Here is an 18441-nt window from a genome sequence, read left to right as displayed (position 1 = left end):
CTGGACTGTTCCCATAAGGCACAGGGTGAGACTGATTTGCATATGGCCATGTCTGAACTTGGGTGATGGAGTAAGCTAAAGAATGATGATGGATTAAACCCAGATCAGTTGACTGGGGGTGAGTGCTTGCAATGTTCAACACTCCGTTTATCATCCCCTTTGGTTTTTACTTTGTCGCCCACCCCTAATATGCAGAGACAAATCCTCCAATAAAGGCAGAGGAGCGTCGCCACACAGGAAAAATAAAAGGATAATAACTACGTTATCATAATTTTCTTAATTGTTATTGCCTTTGTAAAGGGTGCTAGTGGGGTGGGGCTGCGATTCCTGCAGAGCGGGGGGGGGGGGTTAGTGGTGGCACCCTCCTGAGTGTGCATTACGGTTTGTCCGACCGTCTTGGGCCAGCCAAACCACCATAGGCACTTGACATTGTTCTCCACCGGGCTGTGTTGTACAGTCTGGTGGAGAACATGCCCAGCCTCCCAGCCCCTCACTGAGCACCTAACCACGGTGCTCAGACCAGTCATAACGCTGCTGTAGATCAGCTTAGTGATTGGCCAAGGCAGTAGGGATTCTGGGTGCTTCCTGTTTCATTGACTGAAGAGGACGAGGACAGAGGAAATGCGGCACTGGGCAGGTAAGCATTTTTTTTTCTTTACCCCTTTTCTTTTTTTCAACCCCTCCCTTCCCTTCCCTCCCCACCACTATTGCCCAGCAGCATCCACTACTGCTAATATGGACCGGTGAATGATGGCAGAGCTGGTGGTCTATGAAGGTAGAGATTGCTCGCAGAAATGGAGGAAAATTTGGAATGCATATTGAGGCAACATATGTGAAATTATAGACCAAATTGTTGATGAAATATCACATCCCATTGACAATGTGGGTGCATGCTACGGCAAGGGGAGGGTGGGGAGTTCACGTGGTTGATGATGTGGTGCAGCAACAGTGTCAACTTTGTAGACAATGGTTATGCTCCTAGTGTTGATAAAAGACTTTTATAAAAACAAAATAGATGTATATGGTCATCCCAAGTTTGTTTCCCAACACTGACACCTTCCTTTCCCGCATCCATGCGAAAACCCAATGGTTCACGGAGTAGACCTCTGTTCTGCCTTCTTTTCCATAACTGTACATGAAGATGATTTATTGGTGGTGTTTGTTACTTTAGATCACTGAAAGGTGGACTCCATCAACCTGCTCAATAAATTAGCTAAAAAATAAAAAGGCATATGGCTTTGAAGGAGGAATTGGAATTTTGTCTGCAATGCTTGCAACACTTTGGTCAGGAAATGTCCACTGGCCAGCGTCATTTATGTTCTGACCAAGCCATCTGAAAGTTGCCCTGTCCTGTTTCCCAGGTGCATACTTTTTTGAGTATGGCAAGATATTGTAGACAGCGGATCCGGAGATACACCGAAATGTCAAAATCTTCACAAGATTACAATAGTAAAGATACCCATGAACAGTTGCAGTTGTCTACGGAAGTTAAAAAAACACATTTGTTGAAGTTATGCAAAAACGTGCATCTACACCCACCCGATTATGATAATCCTTTCGCGAATTCAATGGGTTTGCCCTGCCACAAAAACCTGTTGGGAGCCCAGTCGCGGCTGGGCTCTCACCATGTTTGCTTCCTGCTGCAAATCTTGTTGAAGCTCCTGGAAATATTGTATTGCGTTCCCATTTGACTGTTGTGGTACTACAGGCTATTGTTGCGATTGCTATTACCACAAAGACAGAACACCTATGTACAGCATAGGTGTCCAGTTAAGAGATTTGTTTGTTGTCAGCTTCCCACATCACCCTTGCCTTAATGCCTCGCCTTTAACCCCGCTTATTTTGTGCCTTCCCTTGAGGAGGGAGAGTCCCACTACTATTTATTTGTCCCCGCTCATGTTACCAAGCTATTTGTTGATTTGACTGATGTACCCCTTTTCCAACTGTGAGCCGATATATTTCGTTGATGGTTCTTGTCTCCGATATAATGGTGGGTTCCTGGTTGCAGGTTATGCTGTATGTATGGTATACCGTATTGTGGAGAGTTGTTTGCCAAATGTCAGATCTGCCCAAGAAGCTGAGCTCTTCTCTCTCACCAGAGCATGCGTTTTACCCAAAGAAGAGATTGTGACTGTGTACACAGACTCAAAGTGTGTATTTGGGATGACTCAGGAATTTGGGCCCCAATAAAGGAAATGTGGTTTCCTCAAAAATGGGCATAATTTCCAAATCTTCTCAATGAACTACAATTACTGAAGACATTGGTTGGAATGGTGGTTAAGTGTGCCACACTCCAACACCCCTATTATGAGGTTTCTAGGGGAAATGCCCTCGCTGACTCAGACACTAAATATACTGCTTTGTGTGATGCCAATGGTACCATGTATGTAATAAGAAGCAATTTGTTGCCCATATAGTCTCTGAAAGATTTTTCTCTATTGAGATAACAAGGAACCAATCTGTAAGGAGGGGTAAAGTTTTTAGAAAAATATTTATGGGCAGCTAAACAAAGTATGCACATAAAGTATGACTAGTATGTTCATAAAGTGTGCCAAGTCCACGTACACTTGTAATGTCTCTAGTCTAAACATAAGTGAATGGTCTGCAAAGCATACCTAACACGAGGCGCCCCTGGATCACCGTCTAGACACTTATATCACACTACCCAACCATGGTAAATACCATGTACACCAATTATCCATTACCACATTGTTAGTGACAGAGATTGTGTCTCTGTCTTGAATTCCCACAATGCCTACAGTGTAGAGTATGGCCACACTTTCTCCTCCCGGGAAATGAAGTTGGGAGGCCTGGGAGACCCTCCACCAGTTCTGAGGTCATGTTGGTGTATCCTGAAATCCAAGGAACAGACTCTTCCCCCATTGGTGGCTCCACCCCTTATGGATTTCTTCCATCGAGCGCCTTGTATTGTATATGGCGTTCACAGTTCTGGCCCACATTTTCCTTTTATGGCTAAAGGTTTTAGTCTTCACCAGTGCTCCCATCAACTGGGGACCAGCTCTCAGTATCTTATCATTATCACAGTTAGCTAATTTTCTGAGAACCTGGGGGCTCTTCTCAATATTTTCAATCCAATGGGAGTGTAGCTTCTGCTGTGTGTGGTGAATAATATATATTTTGGTTTGTTTCTGAAGACACTTTTATAGTGGGAGCTACAGGTGTTGGTGATGCGTTGGTTTTCAGCTGGTGTTTATCAATAGATGAATTTGGATGGACAAGTCGATCATCGTAAATCCTGTAACTCTAAACATGACAGCCAAATGTCCTCCATACCAACCTTGATGTAGGTTTGTCCATTGAGGAGGGAACTGGCGTCTGAGGACTGCTATCATTCCTTCCTACGTAATGGCAGTCAATCCAACAAAACCCTGAATACGGCATACAGCTATACAGTTAGCCGCAAGCCTGACGGGTAGACATGGCTCTCTATAGCAGAGGAATGATGGTACGTCTATCGAATTCTAAATAAGGCCCTAAGAGCCAGATGGACAAAGCCTTTTTGCGGTTGCAAATGGCCCGATTCATAGAATCAGACCATTTGCAACTGCAAAGCTGCTTTTTCTGATGTAGCAAACCCAAATTGTGATGCGGTAACATATTATTGAATTGCAGTTTAGGTTAGCAATCAAATAGCGATTCAGTACTGGAAAGAGGTGTGTTTAGGGTGTCCCTTCTAAATACTGAATTGAAATGGTATGTATTCATGTTTTGCGACTGAATTTCAGTTGCAAAACATTAATATTTTACCACCCACTCAAAGGAGGTAGTAAGTCACTCACAAACAAATTCATTTGTGAATGTTGAAAAAAGTATTTTTTTAAAGTAGGCAATGACACTTTTCATTTTGTTTTTTTGTTTAAAGGTATCACATTTTTCTTTAGGGAAACTAGGTTACATTTAAAGAAGAAAAAAATTGTTTTATTTAAAACTAATCACAGACATGGAGGTCTGCTACCCACGCTGTGATGGCTGTGATTCCTAGCAGGTCACAATTTACAACCTACCTCATTAACTTTCATGAGGTAGTTCAAATTATGACCCACTACGAATTGATGATTTGCAGAACAACCTATTAGTGCATAGGTCACTTTGCAAATTACCAAAATACTACCAGTTGTACATCTGGCCCCAAATTTCCTTCTGGTGAAGGAAATCCACCTGTGGATTCAGAGGTTCTCACACACAATGGTGGATTTTCAATATCCTCTATCTCAAAAGGAGGCCATAACAACACTGGAGTCATCATGAAGGTTAATTTGTCCTATTCTTATGCCCTAACTACTCCCCAGTCTCTTCACAGAAGAAGCATACATATGTGGAAAGAATGTTGGAAGAATGATCCACTTCTTCTACAGTACTCCTGACATAACGTTTGGAGTAAAGGTGGTAATGGTATAGGACCTTAGGAGCACTTGGGGCGGTGAAGTTCATTGAATATCTTTGGCGCCCCTCTGGGCGTGCAGCTCAGCTTGTGTGCTTGGCCTATCTTCTATAGCCATGGAAGAAAGACGTCTTGCATGAGGGGCTTTAAGTCAAACAATAGCAATAGGGCCCCTAGAGTACAAAGGGCCCCAGTCGGAAGGAGCAGATGCCTCAGACCTATCAGATGCCTTTTGAGTCCTCATTGGCTGAGGAAAGAGCTCACCTGTTCTGATATGCCTCAGAGAATAGGTGAGTTTTGCAGAGTATCACCGGCTGCAACCCTTCTTCATTTAGATGGTGTGAAAAAGACAGAACATGTTTCAAGTAAGAAGATGCATTTGTTTTGAAGGTGCCCAACTGCAGAATGTTAACCATTTGCTCCTGCGCGGACTTCCGGTGTAGGGCGGCCTGCAGCCACTGTGACATCCAGTTTCTCTTTGCAGATTTCAAGGTATACAAAAGTCCTCATAAATCTTGTGCTCCAATTGGTCATTTGTAGGGAGGAGTGCATCACTATCTGCTCAGGAAAGAGCGGTGGTCTCTCTGACGTAGACAGAGCAGGTCTGAGTATTGACCCCAAAAGAAAAACCTGACTAACACACCTTTTACTAAATTACAAAAACATTCTCGACCGTATGAAAGCTAAAGTAACATCCCAGTTAAACCAATAAGGCGACTCAACAAAGTGACTCAACTGCAGGACCAGCCAATGAGGGACAATGTTGAAGAGAAGATGCTGAAGCGCATCCTCCAGGGTGGTCTACAGATCTTCTAAGAAGGCAGTTCATTGGTTGTGAGTGACGCCTCTTCTGAAAGAAGGACCGGTTGTGGCGTTGGAGCATCATAGCACAAAGTAGGCGGTCCTCTTTTACTGGTGGTGCCTACTCTTCATGGAAGCTCAGTAGGGAGTAGTCAGTCCCAGAGTGTGCATACAGGACTCGTGACTGCACAGGCCAGACAGGATTTTGGTGGCTACCTCCCCCCAATAATGAACGCGAAGGCCCTCATTACAGGTATGGCTAAGCAGCATACAGGGCAGGGGGCGGGGGTGAAGCTTCTGGAGTTTGAATTACTGGATCTAGATAGGTTTGTATTGGTAAGGTGGGCACTCGGGCAATGCGCCAGCATCCGAGATGCAGCTGTGGGCTGCTTTTCTGGCCTGCGTGAAGGCCAGTTTGGGCTTTTTGTCTCAGTCAAGTTAAGAAAACAAGCCTCTTTTAGACAAACCTACCCCTTCTTATCATAATGCTTAAAAAATTGTAGCAATTTTTTTGTGAAAAGGTGCAATCCGCACTTTTTGTAGGGTGTCTGGGCCTATTTCGCATTCCAATCCACCCATGGATCTAGATACTCCATATTCACATTTACTGGGTGGGAAGAAGTGGTGTGGGGGGCTCCAACTTTTCTCTGAACTTCGACTTCATTCTGTTATAAAGACCTATCATCATCATATTGTAACTACGTAGGGAACAAAATATTCAATATATTCAAGGGAATCATTTTAATTGAAAATAACATTAATAAAAAGTACAAATGAAATACAAAAAATTGATGCGGTCTCCAAACTTTCTTTTATCTTTAATGATGCATTAAAGCAGGTATGTATATGTATATGAAGTAAAAGCAACACCTCCAAGAAAAGGCCGCTCACTCCCGTGTATGTCAATAAGTAGCTGCATTTAATCGAATTCCAGCGCTATTTAGAAACTCCCTTTCGAGCATGCACTCGTAATGACATATCTATAACTAACACGACTTAGAAAGGGATTATTGAATATTCAGTGGCTACTCCTGTTTTAGCTTTAAACCGTCACTAACAAGTACAAAGCATGGTATGCAAAACAGGAAGCCTCCTGCCCCCTCAAGGAAACATATATAACAGGTTAAAAAAATTGTCAACTTAATTTGTCCATGTCACAATTTTCTTAAATCTTTTAATCCTTTCTTCATATATTTATATATCTATATTTAACATTTGTACAAACAGCTGGTTTCGTTTGACTAACTGTGAAACAACACATATGGTAAATTATTCAGCTCTGCTGACGTCACAGCGTTGCTCCTCCCCTTCTCTCTTTCTGCTACCAGAACACACGGCGAGGCTCCGCCTCATGGCTCACAGTAAAAAAGCTGGACCACAACAAAATCCAGAGTTGGCCTTTTTTCTGGGAGCTATTCTGACCTCACGTCATCTTATCGCCCACCTGAGACGTACAATCCCTTTCGTCTGCCAGCAGTAAAAAAATTGCTTTGACAATAAATAAAAACACAATGCTTAAAAATCACAATTAGAAAAATAAAATAAAAAAGATAAAATGTTACATACAAATAAAGCATTCAAAATGTATACATTTGGTTCCAGCCAAGTTTATATTTTTTAAGGGCCACAGGTGATGTGTCTGTGTTCAATTTGCCTCTGAAGTCCATAGGTTCGAAGATTGCGGATGTCGGTGACGGTACACAGACTCGCACACATATATCCATGGATTCATACCAACTTGAACTCCTGATGAGGTTTGCACTGAAAACACATTTAACTCATGTGATTGTTATTACACTTTAGAATTTGGGAGTAGAGCACAGAGTAGTTTGTGAAATTACTAGTGGGCTTGGTAAGGCTGGAAATCCACCATATTGATTGATTTATAACAGTGCCCAAAGCAAAAAATCACAACCATTAAAGCATAAAGTCTTGAACACTAGAGGACATCACCTTGTTCAAGGTACAGCCCCTTTCTAACAGAGGCACCTTCTCAAAATACAGGGCCCAAGCCATCAGAATGCACTGGCTCAGCCCAGAACACAATGCCCAAACTATCATGCCACGCTGCTTCAACTCAGGACGCAGCACTCTTGTCGTCGGACCAGACCACCTCACGAAGGTTTACTACCATCAGCCCAGACTTCATCAAGACAAGGTGTTCTATCATCGGACCGTACCTTCTCAGGACTGTGTACTACCATCAGACCAGAACTCCTCAGGACTTTGTGTCCTACCATCAGACCAGACTTCATCAAGACAAAGTATCCTACTATCAGACTGGACCTCCTCAGGACTGTGTGATACCATCAGATTAGACTTTATCAAGACACAGTGTCCTAGTATCAGATCAGATTTTATCATGACACAGTGTCTTATCATCAGACTACACATCCTCAGGACACATTGTAACATCCGACCACATATTATCTTGGCACCATGTCTTACCATTAGGCAACACAACCTTAGTTTGGTGCCTGAACATCAGACGAGACGTGCTCAGGACCTTTTGTCCTACCTTCGGATCAATCAATCAGGTGGTTCTTATATAGTGCTCTTATCCCCCGAAAGGGTATCCAGGTGCTGTGCTCAGTTGGCAGTCGAAGAGCCCCTTCCTGAAGTGGGTCAGTGACGGTGAAGTACGGAGGTAGAGGGGAATGGTGTTCTAGGACTTGGCCGCAAGGTAGGAGAAGGAGTGTCCTCTGGTGCGGCAGTCGCGGATGCATGGTATCTGTGCGACGGCGAGGTGCGCGAAGCGATGTTTCATGGGAGGTAGGTGGAAATTCAGGCGGTGGTTCATGTAGGTGGGTCCTTTGTCGCGGAGGGCTTTGTAGGTGTGGGTCAGGAGCTTGAATTGGCATCTTTTCTGGATGGGGAGCCAGTGGAGGTCCTTCAGGTGCTGGGTGATGTGGGTGCTCTTTGGCAGTCTGGCTGCTGTGTTCTGGATCGTCTGGAGTCTTTGCATGAGTTTGGTGGTGGTGGTGCCTTCATGGAGTGCATTGCGGTAGTTCAACCAGATGTTGATGAGAGCCTGCATCACAGTTTTCCTGGTGCTGATGGGGAGCCACTTGTAGATTTTCCAGAGCAAGCGGAGAGTGCAGATGCAGGCTGAGGAGATGGTGCTGACCTGACGTTTTATGGAGAGTTCGCAGTCTAGGGTGAGGCTGAGGTTGCCGGTGGGTCTGAGTTCCGATGGCCACCAGGAGTCGTTCCAGATGGAGGAGTCTCGGTTGAAGATCAGTTCAGACCACACATCATTAGGTCACTGTTTCCTAAAAACACACAAACCATTCAAGGCATTGTGTCCTGCCTACAGACCACACCTCTTCAAGACTATGTATCCTACCATTAGACTACACCACTGCAGAACCCTGTGTCCTACCAACAGACCAGATCTCTTCAACACATGGTGTCCGACCATCGGAAAACAACCAATTCAGACCAGTGTCCAAATCATGTGGTGCCCTCCTCTCAGCATGAAGGGCCCTACCCATCGTACCACACCATCTCAGACACAATGTCCTAACCAGGCAACTCCAGACCCGCAGAATACAGAGTCCTACCACCAGACCACAACTCATCTCCTCAGTACAGAATGTTCCAACCAACCAACTACACCACCTAAGGACACAATGCATAACTATAATACAACACCCTTAGAATAGTGTGCCCTAACGATCACCCTAAACACTTAAAAAAACAGAACCCCTAACCATAACACCATCCCTCAAAACACAGTGCCCTAATCCACACCCCCTTGGAGCAGAGTTCCAAAAAAAGGCCTCTTAGAATACAGTGTCCTAAGCACCAGACAAAACCCACAAAACACAGTCCCCTAATCATGATGTCAACCCCCTAGAACCTGGTGCACCTTTTAGTACTCTGAATGCATGAAGTGCACACGTGGGTGAATTGTCTTTCCAGTAACTATCACCCATTGTGCTTGTATGGTTGATGATCTCCCAGGGTTCTTTTGCGGCATATTTGGTGGCCCTTATTTCGTATAATTGTCTAGCACACATGACAGCACAAACCTTCAGATTGCTGCGAAGCATTCAACAGGGTGTTACGGCCCCTCCTTGGAGCTGGTGCTGTGCTGGACTGCACTGTAGGAAGTTGGTAGTGAACGTCCTCTTGTCGAACTGGTTACCTTGCATTGGAATTTGAGGCCTTGACTTTCACAGCAGGCTTCCACGCCACCCAACTTCACTGATCCAGTGAGTTATTTCAATCTGAAATATTTTAGTGAGAAAAGGAAGGTGTCAACAAAATGTCTCTTAAAAAAATAAAAAATAAAAAAAGTAAACATTCCAATCAGCCGGGTTAGTGTGCCAATGATCGTGGCTTCTCCAAAATCTAAAAAAAAAACTAAAAATGTCTGCCAAGCAGACCACTGACAACAGAAAACCTTAGTCGAATTGACCTCTCGGCCTAAAAAATAACCCTTAGTGGGCGTGGAATTACTCATGCCCCACCAAGACTAGAACTTCACCAGGTGATATTCTGAAAGTCTTCAAAGTGGGCTCTTCTCTCCAGGGTCAGCCTTTTCCAGATTTTTGTGCTGCAATTTTCCAATTAGAGGTGGACGAGCCACTGAAGGGTCGAGCCAGGCTTGAGCCAGATGCTTGGCTCAGCTCGAGGTCTTCTTGGAACTTCAAGCCAAAAATGAGCCTCACGCCTTCAGGTGGTTTCTGCAATTCACTCTTTAATCTCAATAACCATTTTCTAAAAAGTCTTCTTGCTTCAAATTAATTTAACATGTATTAAGTGGATTTGCTTCCCATAATGTCTGGTGTAGCTCTTCAGAGAATTACTTTTAAAGCACTAACCTTTGATGTAAAACAGGAGAAACACATACCCCTTAAGGGGCTGATTTTACACAAGTTAGCCATTCTCATGTTTGTCGATGGGGTTCTTTGATCTTTCTATCGGCTAGCTTTAGACATGAGAGGCGCTACACACATTGAGGTGCTACAGAAGCACCTAAGAACTTTACAGGGAACGGGAGCAGAGAATCCAAAAGGCGTATCAAGCTTGTGGCACAACGGAAGCAGGAAACCTTAACAAGGACATTGAGTGTTTGAGGACTGCTGGTCAAGTCAAGGGAGAAGTCAACTCAATTTTGATTTTTTTGAAGGAAAACAGTGTTATTGTCCTTTTAAATTACATCCAAGAAAATGAAATGCAAATGTATGCTTTAGTAATAGATATTGATATTAGCCAACTCAAAGTGCGTATTTTTTCTTCAATTACAGCTTAAAAAAACAATCTATCTATAAGAAGCATCTTCATTTTAAACTACTTGCCCATCAGTAAAGTGTCTTCGCTTCTCCTCATCAGCACATTCCCTAACCCCTTTTCTAGGAAGCCTCAGCCACATTGGTATACCATCGTATTTTCCTTGGTGTTTGTTGAGGTGCCATGAAACTAGATACTCTTCAGGTAATTGTGGTGCCAAATTTATAAATAAATGAAAAGACCAATAAAATGCTGAGTCACGCCTGGGAGTCTTGCCAATGTCCCTAGCTTACAAATAATTGACGATTTTAACTCCATCATCTGTAACCAATTGGTGGACTTAGACAGCCATCGTAAAATGCAACATTCACTGGGACCAGTAATGGTAGCCATGGAAGGGAGCTGATTAAGGCTTTGTGCTAACCAGCAATAACATGGGGCCTTAGGGAAGAGTGATGTAGCAAATTGGTCATTGGCCCTAATGCAAGCAAGAGTAATGGTCCCCAAAGCTTTTTTTGTAGTAAACATAACAGCCATATCTGGAATATAGGGGGGCCTCAAGCCCCTAGGCCCCAGTATCACTGGACCTGCTGCTCTATTGATAGCTACGCCTCTGCGAGGAAGCGGTGTGCCAGAGAGGTGTGGTGTCACCAACGTATTGTCGTCAGCCTGTGCGAAGGGATGTATGGGACCTGTGCACTGGCATGTCCTTGCAAAGCTGGCCTCGCACACCGTTGCTGGCCATGTATATCTCTTATTTTCAGTTTTGTTACTAGATGACAGTGATCCCCAATTGCAGTCGGGGACATGACAGGGCACCCTGGAAGAGCGTTTATGTTCGGAGTGGTTCTGGGCACCCCTTACACCAGGCATCTCTTAGCTCCACAGCTACCATGAGTAGCTCTCCTGTGTACAACCCAGTCTGCTAAATTACAAGCATCTGCTTGGTTGCATTACTATATGTATACCGAAATTGAGAGCATGTATTCAAGACGAAATGTTTGTATTCAGAACTCCTAATTTAATATTTGGCGAAAAATGGCTACAATTCCATAATATATTTAACACTGATATTTGAGTTCAAAATCATGTGGTGCTGTGGAGATGTATTAGTAATATTATCTTGGTGCCAGGGGCATTGCTGCTATGGCTGTTATGAATTATCTGTGTAGAGGCATTCAACATGGACCAATCTTTTTTTTTTAGGTCGAGCCTAAGCAGCGCATGCGCCCTCTGTGAGGCATGCAGTAGTGGAGTATGGCTTTGTAGCCCCGCCCACTCTCCACCCATATTTTTAATTGGCTTGTGTCATTGTCCTTCGTAAACACTGGTTTCCGAGTTGATCGTAGGCTTGTTAGTCCCTCCTTGTCTGCATTTGTTACCTCCCATAACGACTATACCTTTCACTGGTGTTGTTACATGGTCTGCTAAATCAGTTGGTGAGAACTATTTTTTTGAATGGCCTTCCCCTATTCCACCCAGGACATCGCAGCAATCTTTGACTACTGTATTTATTTAAATTACTACACGGTGCGCTTTAACTATAGCAGCCACGCTTATTTAATTATTTAATTGACGGCACGGTCCGCTTTCAGTTTTGTGGCCATGCTTATTTAAGTATTTATTTTACAGGCGAACGCTTTCACATTAGCGGCCGCGCTGGTTTTATTAATATATAGCGCTGGCCGCTTTCACTTCAGTGGCAGCGCTGCAGAACGTTTCTAAAATAATTATTTTTTGTTGCTTTGTGTGAAAGCGCACCATATGCGCTTTCCCTTTAATGGTGGCCACGCCACTATGTTTAGACGCTGCTCATTGTAATCTGAATATGGTGAGCAGCGTCTCAAGAGAGGGGCGCGGCCAACATTAAAGTGCTCTTGCATTTGCGAGAGCTTGAGCTATTGGCATTAAAACAAGCATTAGAAATGCAATCGGGCTCGGATTTATTTGAGTTTGAGCTAATGGCATTGTAAATGGTAATGTATTTTTGCTAAGTGTTATGGAGTGTGTTAATGTGGTGGTGGTGGTAGTGGTAGTACTGGCGGTGGTGTTAGTACTGTTGGTGGTGGTAGTGGTAGTACTGGTGGCTGTAGTAGTGGTAGTACTGGTGCTGGTAGTACTGGTAGTACTGATAGTGGTAGTACTGGTGATGGTGGTGGTACTGGTACTGGTACCGGTAGTGGTAGTACTGGTGGTGGTGGTACTGGTAGTACTGGTGGTGGTACTGGTAGTGGTAGTAGTGGTAGTACTGGAGGTGGTGGTACTGGTAATGGTAGTACTGTTGGTGGTAGTACTGGTGGTGGTAGTACTGGTAGTGGTGGTACTGGTGGTGGTGGTACTGGTAGCGGGAGTACTGGTGGTGGTGGTACTGGTAGCAGTAGCATTGGTGGTGGTGGTACTGCTGCCCGTAATACTGGTAGTGGTAGTACTGGTGGTGGTGGTGGTTCTGGTGGTGGTAGTACTGGTGGTGGTAGTAGTGGTACTGGTTGTGGTAGTACTGCTACTGGTAGTACTGGTGGTGGTGGTGGTAGTACTGTTGGTGGTGGGAGTGGTAGTACTGGTGGCTGTAGTAGTGGTAGTACTGGTGGCTGTAGTAGTGGTAGTACTGGTGGTGGTAGTACTGGTAGTACTGATGGTGGTAGTACTGGTAGTACTGGTGGTGGTACTGGTAGTGGTAGTACTGGTGGTGGTGGTACTGGTAGTACTGGTAGTGGTGGTACTGGTAGTACTGGTGGTGGTGGTACTGGTAGTGGTAGTACTGTTGGTGGTAGTACTGCTGGTGGTAGTACTGGTAGTGGTGGTACTGGTGGTGGTGGTACTGGTAGCGGGAGTACTGGTGATGGTGGTACTGGTAGCAGTAGCATTGCTGGTAGTGGTACTGCTGCCCGTAATACTTCTACCAATCTGCACTCTGCACTACCACTCTGCACTACCAATCTGCACTACCACTCTGCACTACCACTCTGCACTACCACTCTGCACTCTGCACTACCACTCTGCACTACCACTCTGCACTACCACTCTGCACTACCACTCTGCACTACCACTCTGCACTCTGCACTACCACTCTGCACTACCACTCTGCATTACCACTCTGCATTACCACTCTGCACTACCACTCTGCACTACCACTCTGCACTACCAATCTGCACTACCAATCTGCACTACCAATCTGCACTACCAATCGGCACTCTGCACTACCAATCTGCACTCTGCACTACCACTCGCACTCTCAATCTGCATTCTCACTCTGCACTACCACTCTGCACTACCACTCTGCACTACCACTCTGCACTACCACTCTGCACTACCACTCTGCACTACCACTCTGCACTACCACTCTGCACTACCACTCTGCACTACCACTCTGCACTACCACTCTGCACTCTGCACTACCACTCTGCACTACCACTCTGCACTCTGCACTACCACTCTGCACCACCACTTTGCACTCTGCAACACCACTCTGCACTACCACTCTGCACTACCACTCTGCACTCTGCACTACCACTCTGCACTCTGCACTACCACTCTGCACTACCACTCTGCACTACCACTCTGCACTCTGCACTACCACTCTGCACTCTGCACTACCACTCTGCACTACCCCTCTGCACTCTGCACTACCACTCTGCACCACCACTGTGCACTACCACTCTGCACTACCACTCTGCACTCTGCACTACCACTCTGCACTACCACTCTGCACTACCACTCTGCACTACCACTTTGCACTCTGCACTACCACTCTGCACTCTGCACTACCAATCTGCACTCTGCACTACCAATCTGCACTCTGCACTACCAATCTGCACTCTGCACTACCACTCTGCACTCTGCACTACCACTCTGCACTACCACTCTGCACTACCACTCTGCACTACCACTCTGCACTACCAATCTGCACTACCAATCTGCACTACCAATCTGCACTACCAATCTGCACTCTGCACTACCACTCTGCACTCTGCACTACCACTCTGCACTACCACTCTGCACTACCACTCTGCACTCTGCACTACCACTCTGCACTCTGCACTACCACTCTGCACTACCACTCTGCACTCTGCACTACCACTCTGCACTCTGCACTACCACTCTGCACTACCACTCTGCACCACCACTCTGCACTACCACTCTGCACCACCACTCTGCACTACCACTCTGCACTACCACTCTGCACTACCACTCTGCACTCTGCACTACCAATCTGCACTCTGCACTACCAATCTGCACTCTGCACTACCAATCTGCACTCTGCACTACCACTCGCACTCTCAATCTGCACTCTCACTCTGCACTACCACTCTGCACTCTACACTACCACTCTGCACTACCACTCTGCACTACCACTCTGCACTACCACTCTGCACTACCACTCTGCACTACCACTCTGCACTCTGCACTACCACTCTGCACTACCACTCTGCACTACCACTCTGCACTCTGCACTACCACTCTGCACTCTGCACTACCACTCTGCACTACCACTCTGCACTACCACTCTGCACTCTGCACTACCACTCTGCACTACCACTCTGCACTCTGCACTACCAATCTGCACTCTGCACTACCAATCTGCACTCTGCACTACCAATCTGCACTCTGAAGTACCACTCGCACTCTCAAACTGCATTCTCGCTCTGCACTCTGCACTACCACTCTGCACTACCACTCTGCACTCTGCACTACCACTCTGCACTACCACTCTGCACTCTGCACTACCACTCTGCACTACCACTCTGCACTACCACTCTGCACTCTGCACTACCACTCTGCACTACCACTCTGCACTACCACTCTGCACTACCACTCTGCACTACCACTCTGCACTCTGCACTACCACTCTGCACTACCACTCTGCACTCTGCACTACCACTCTGCACTACCACTCTGCACTCTGCACTACCACTCTGCACCACCACTTTGCACTCTGCAACACCACTCTGCACTACCACTCTGCACTACCACTCTGCACTACCACTCTGCACTACCACTCTGCACTACCACTCTGCACTCTGCACTACCAATCTGCACTCTGCACTCCCAATCTGCACTACCACTCTGCACTGCCACTCTGCACTACCACTCTGCACTACCACTCTGCACTCTGCACTACCACTCTGCACTACCACTCTGCACTACCAAACCAGCCCGAAGCACCCACCACGTCGACCCTGAAGTATCACCTCACATCAGTGCTCTAAAACAAACTCGCTTTACATTCCGTGTTCAAACAAGGAGGTGCAAGCTAGCTGAAAACTGTAAACCTTTTATTCCAAACAAACATTTTAAATTTCGGTAAAAGCATTTCAGCTATTCAAACATTGAAATTAGCCGAGTAAAGCTGAGATGAAAGGAGCAACAAAATAATGCATGGCGCGCGCCCACCAACACGCACTGCAGAATGGTGAACGCATCTGGATTCCATTACAGCACTTCCCTGACAGCTCCTAATTGATATTTATGGACGGCCGTGCGCGAAACCGCCGAGAAAATGCCAACATGGCCGCCTAATGCCCTATGGCATCAAGACTACTACAAAAACAGCACCGCAACGACCAATCAACATTCAGATAAGAAAAAACTAAGGAATGTGTCTTTCCCGAAGCCCTAAAGACACTTTTTTTTTTCTTTAACATTAGGATCTCGGAGCTCCGCCCTGAGCCCTAAAAAACAATGCCTTTTATATGTGTTGGCCTTTAAAACAGATAAATAAAAGATTGGTGGCCTCCTAACTCCGAAGCACCCCAGAGTGCGGTCACCTCAGCCCGCAATCTTGGAGTCCAATTCGACTCATCCCTTAGCTTCGATGAGCATGTGCGCATTACTGCGGGGCGCTGTTTTAGCCTGATTAGGCAGTTAAGGAAATTTTTTGACTTTCTGCCCATCTCCGCCAGGAAATCAGTCGCGGTGGCTCTTATTCTCTCCCGGCTGGATTATTGTAATGGTCTCCTAGCTGGCATAAAGAAATCTTCCCTAAAGAAATTACAAAGTGTGCAACACGCAGCGGCCAGGCTTGTTCTGAAACTCCCCCGCAGGTCGTCGGCCTCTGCAGCTCTCAACACTCTCCATTGGCTGCCCCTCCATAAGAGAATTCTCTTTAAGCTCCTTGTCACAGTGTTCAAATCTACCAGGAACACCGGCCCATCTTATCTGACCAAACGCTTCCTGCGCTACACTCCCACTCGCTGTCTGAGGTCCTCAGGAGCGAATTTAATTTCTGTACCCAAAATTAAACTAAAAACTAAAGGTGGGAAAACTTTTGCTTTTCTGGCTGCCAAGGCATGGAATCGTCTCCCCCCCAACCTTAGGCATGCCCCCTCAGAAAGCATCTTTAGGAAACTCCTGAAGACCTGGATCTTCTCTCAGTCTGACTCATCGGTCCTCGCAGCTATCTGATCCTTGCTCTCCTTTGCTGGTTCTCTGTATGCTCAGCGCCAAGATGCTCCTTCCGGAGCGATAGTCGCGCTATACAAATTCCAATAAATATCAAATATCAAATTGCAATTTACAAATCTAATCGCTTAAACGCTCGCAAAAGCGAGACCTATTGCATTGGAAATGCTTGTTTTACATTGCTGCTCGCAACTCTCTAAGGCGATCACTTGCTGATAATCTTGCATTCAGTGGGCCACTGATGTAATCTTGTTTAATGACATCACTATTACAACACTCATTAATAGCTTGGGGTGAATTTTATTGAACGTAAGTAGCTCTTATTACAGAAAAAGCTGGTGAATTCTGCCTTAGGACAAGAAGTACCAAATAGATTTTTTTTTACACAATTTTTTGTTTTTTAATGAGGACGTTTTAGGCAATCACCTGAGTTTAAACGTCAGTGTTCCTGTCTGCCGTGGGCAGCCACTTCTGAACGTAATTACACCGCGCAGGCAGTAGTCAGAGTTGATTGGCGCTGTAATGCAACAGCGCGCGCGCTCCGCCCTGCAGCCACGGCGCGCGAGCCGCCGCTTCACTCCCAGCGCGCGCTCATCCCGGTGCCAGCCAGAGTTCCCCTGTCTCTCCCGGCGATGAGTGACAGCTCGCTGACGTGATCCGGGGGCGGGAGCAGTACCCACGCGTGACCCCTCATTACCCTCGGCTTCCTGCAGGGGATCGAGTTAGCAAGATGGCGGATGAGTCTAAGGGGATCTGTGCATCAAGCCTGCCCTCAGGAGGGAAGATTAATTGTAACGCACGCTCTACTTGCAAAGCACAGCTCTGGGTGGCAAAGAACTGCGCGCGCTGCAACGAGAGGATTCCACTTCTGTCATTTGGATAACTTGTTTTTTTTGGAGTGGTTACTATGATGACGTCAGTGTGCTTTGTAGGGCGTTGGGTCCCGGGTGTGGCAGAGGCCAGACAGACTTTGAGTAGGCAAATCATCTATCTCTGGGGTTATGAGGCCCCGATGAAATATTTAGAGGCCCCCTATTCAGAAACTGAGGCATCGGTTACCAGTGCCCTGATACTAAATTAACCATGCACAAATACATGCTAACAGGCAGGCTAGTTTGGAAAGCACCAGATTTGAATATTGTGCTAGGCTAAACTATTATTAGGCGATATTTACAAACCTGCTACAGGACAAGCTCTAGGGTACTGGATTTTAACAGGCGGATTAACTGCCACTCTGAGGGGGGTCTTAATGGCGGCCTTTGGGTCTCATTAAAGCAATGCAGGATTCTGGTGCGGAAATACCGCACTGTATACATACAAATGCCTGCGGGGCCGTGTTTGCTGAGTGCATCATCACCTCACGTGTTATCACATTCTACATGCAACCCCCTGGGCTGTATTAGTAAGATATTGTTTCATTATTTAATAATTAAGTTGTTACCTACAGGTGTTACTGTCACAAATACACCGCGCCCAGTCAGCAAACCCCCACCCCTCAGTCATAAGTGAAGTTACTTGCAGCTCTACAAGGCCCACCAACGGAGACATTTTTTTTACTTCAAGATAACTTTGGAAGAATTGCACGGTGTTAACACACAAGA

Source organism: Lissotriton helveticus, chromosome 4_1 (assembly GCF_964261635.1).
Source record: "Lissotriton helveticus chromosome 4_1, aLisHel1.1, whole genome shotgun sequence".
Classification (NCBI taxonomy): Eukaryota; Metazoa; Chordata; class Amphibia; order Caudata; family Salamandridae; genus Lissotriton; species Lissotriton helveticus.
Note: the sequence above shows the minus strand (reverse complement) of the source record.